This window comes from Meriones unguiculatus, chromosome 3, assembly GCF_030254825.1.
Source record: "Meriones unguiculatus strain TT.TT164.6M chromosome 3, Bangor_MerUng_6.1, whole genome shotgun sequence".
NCBI lineage: Eukaryota > Metazoa > Chordata > Mammalia > Rodentia > Muridae > Meriones > Meriones unguiculatus.
In genome coordinates, this window is record NC_083351.1 from 163,449,194 (window position 1) to 163,453,078 (window position 3,885).

General features: G+C 41.6%; 1 non-coding gene across 1 annotated transcript; it reads right to left on the bottom strand.

Annotated features, from left to right (window-relative positions):
* Nucleotides 1-3,330: 3,330 nt before the first annotated feature.
* On the bottom strand, nucleotides 3,331-3,436 carry LOC132653257 (U6 spliceosomal RNA). The gene has a single exon (XR_009591039.1). It is a non-coding gene; the product is annotated as a U6 spliceosomal RNA (small nuclear RNA).
* Between the last annotated feature and the right edge of the window lie 449 nt (nucleotides 3,437-3,885).

Here is a 3,885-nt window from a genome sequence, read left to right on the forward strand (position 1 = left end):
CAGACTGAGAATTAAATGTATCTGTTCCTAGATGGAAACAATCCCATGACAATAGTGGAAAGGAAGATACCAGAGAATTTACAGAATTGAAAAAAATATGAATGCATAGTTAAACACACACATATATGCTTCAAAAATAAGAGCAAATTTGATCCAGTATTATGGTATAAGCCTGATATCACAGCACTGGGGATGCTGAGGCAGGAGGATTGCAAGATGCAGGTCAGACTGAGTGACATAGTAGAGTCCATGTAAGGAAGAAAGGGAGAGAGAGAGGGAGATAATAAAGGAGGGAGGGGTGGAGGCTGGGGAGATGTTTTTGTTGGTAAAGGGCAGCTCTGAGGGGAATGCTTTCCTCATGGAAGAGTTACAGCACTGTGGGAGGAAGGGGGTCAAGTATCTCCAATGGCAGAGTTCCAGCTCTGAGGTAGGAGGTTTCCAAGAGGTAAGTGCTCAGACTGAAAGCGTTCCTCAATGGAAGTGTTACATCTGTGAGAGGAAAAGTTTCCAGTGGAGGTGCTACAAACCTCAAAGGCTAAATTATTTTTATTTTGTTTTGTTTTGGTTTGGTTTGGTTTGGTTTGATTTTTCGAGACAGGTTTTCTTTGTGTTGCCATGGCTATCCTGGACTCACTTTGTAGACCAGGCTGGCCTCCGACTCACAGAGACCCACCTGCCTCAGCCTCCCTGAATGCTGGGATTAAGAGCATTTGCCACCATGCCCAGCTCAGTTGTTTTAATCCTACTTACACTGTGCTTGGCTTTGCTCACTAATCACCTCTGACTCTTCATAGACTGAGTTTAACATTTGCATTAAAAACCACCTACACTACTATAAAACAAGTGCATTATTAATCAGAGATGAAGAAGCTTAACTTAAATAATGAGCAAATTTAAAGCCTATCAGTAACTAAACCAATGCTGCAAATATGTGTTTTAACATTAGGAGATCCATTAATAAGGTTTATCACACTAAGAAAAAAAACATATATGCAAGTCCATATATGACAGAAAGGCAAGCATAAATTAATACAAAATTTCAAAGCCAGTGGCTCTTTTCCTAGCTTTATAAAGATCTATTTATCATCTTCAAAGCCAGCATCTTTTTTAATAGAAATGTGGGTGGTACTCACGCTAAAATGAAGAGCAATGCAAAGAACACCCATTTTTGTCTTATGTATTAATCCAATAATGCTGAGCCAGTGTAATTAGAAATAGGAGCCATGATAAACAGGAAAGGATTAAGTTTTTTTGTTTACAGGTGAAATGATTGACTATATAGAAGACTAATAATAAAAATTCATCCTATAAACAATAAAATACTTTGTAAAATAAGATGAGCATGAAACCAATAACTTCCAAATGTACACAAACTACTAGTATACAGGTATTAATGAGAAAGATAACTCCATTATCAGTACAAAATGATAAAATTAAACAGTTAGGCACAAACCCGGCAATATGTAAACCTACAGAAAGAAACTATGAAACACAATAAGCCATAGGGATTATCAAGAAATATGGGAAGAGAAATATTCATATTAGAAAGATACAAAATCATTAAAATATCACTTCTTCTTAACTTTTTTTTTTCAATGCAGTTTATTCAGAACCTTGAACAATCATCAGACCCTGGGGAAACCCAGCCCACAGCTTAAATAGCCTCTGGGTAGCTAACCCCAGCATGCCACGTGGGCAATGCAGATAGGTCCACATACATGGAAGCAAGCCAGATCCTCAGCCTTAACCAAATGTGGAGTTGTTTGTGACAGAGACCTTAAATGACTTTCAAAAGTGGAGCAAAACATGGAGTTAGTCAATTTACATGGAGCATGTCTCGCCCCTGGGGGCAATGGTCTCCTGAACCTACTCAGACCTCGGACACCACCACTGCTAGTTCTAGAACTGATGCAAGATGTTCCAACGAAGGGGTTAAGGCTTCTCATAATATTTCCTATAAGCCCACACCTGTTTGTTTATATCCCCCATTTTTATTCATTATTAGCCAGATAGAGCCAAGTAATTGTGGTGATGATACTTGCTTTTTTGCCCAATGCTGGAATGCTAGTAAATTTAGGTGTGCCCTGGTTACTCGCATGCCTCGCTGGATGCCTGTGCCCGTTGATGCCCCTCACACTATGACTCTCTTCAGACAGAAAAGGGATCTTGGAACTACAGCCGCCACTGTTACTGCCATCTCATTGGCGGCTGTTGGAGCTACCACCGTGGCATTAGCCATGAGTCATACTGCTCAGACCCTGAATAATCGTTCAGCCAATGTAGCTCATGCCTTAGATGTACAAAAAGGAATTAATGCTCAACTAAAAGGAGGCTTGATGGTGTTCAATCAGAGGATTGACCTCGTGCAGGAACAAATTGATACCCTATGGCAAATGGCTCAACCGGGCTGTCAATGAAAGTATGCTGGACTTTGTGTCACTAGCATACAACATGAGAATTTTTCCTGTGCTGCAAATCTGTCTGAACAATTGTCTAGCTATATTTTAGGTAATTGGACTAGAGAATTCGATACTACGATGGAGCAGCTGAGAGTGGCCATTGTCACAGTAAATTCTACCAGAGTCGACGCAGGACTATCACTATGGATTGCTGCAGCCATGAATCATCTTCTTAACATTTTAAATGTAACCCAAATCAAATTCTTTAAAATCCAATTGTTTATTTTTTATTCACTTTACATCCTGTTTGTCGCCCCATCACTCCTCCTCTCCCAATATCTATCTGCTTGCCTTTTCCTCAGAAAAGAGAAGCTCCCTTTCCCATCCACCCCAGCTCATCAAGTTGCATTAGGATGGAGCCTGTCCTCTTCCAATGTGGCCTGGCAAGGTAGTCCTACCAGGAGGAAGTGATTAAAAAGCTGGCGAGTGAGTCCATGTCCGATGTACTCCCCACTTCCCTTACTAGAGGACCTACTTTAAACCTAAGCTCCCCATCTGCTACATCTTTGTAGGGGACCTAGGTCAAGTTCATGAGTGGTCCTTGGATAATGCTTCAGTCTCAGCCAGCCCCCCAGTGGGTTGGCCCTATTGCTCTTCTTGTGGATCTCCTCTTACCTCCACGTCCTTTTCTCTTTCCTCCCAAGAGACTCCCTAAGCATCACCCAATTTTTGACTTTGAGACTCAGCATCTGTTTTGAGGTGCTGCTGGGTAAAGTCTCTCAGAGGACAACTCTAAGAGGCTCCTGTCTACAAGCTTAGCATGGTATCATTCATGTCGGAAGGAGGTACTCTCCCATAGGATAGGTCTTTGGTTGGACATCCCATCTATCTTTATCCCATATATTGTAGGCAGGGGAAATTTGGGGTTGATAAAAATATGGAACCCATCATGAATTTGCCTGTCATCTGTGCACAGGGGCCATGCTAATCTTCCCTGTATTGTTGTGACTTTAGTGTATGTGTACTGAAGCAAGCACAAAAATGCTATCAGTGGACTTGGGAGGGTCATGCATGAAGAAGGAGGAGGGAGAGTGGGATCGGGAGGGGCTTATGGGAGGATACAAAGTGAATAAGGTGTAATTAATGAAAAAATTAAAAAATATATTATTACCATTTATTCAATTTGTCTAAACAATTGTGGAGCTATATTTTAGGTAATTGGACTGGAGAATTCGATACTACGATGGAGCAGCTGAGAGTGGCCATTGTCACAGTAAATTCTACCAGAGTGGACGCAGGACTAGCCACAGGATTATCATCATGGATTGCTGTAGCCATGAATCATCTGAAGGAATGGGCGGGCCTGGGAGCGTTAGCAGGCCTTCTGGTGTTGGTCTCCTTGGTTTGCCTGTGGTATATATGCAAGATTAGAGTCTCACAACAGCGTAATGCAGCCATGACCATTCAGGCCTTTACAGCCATTGAA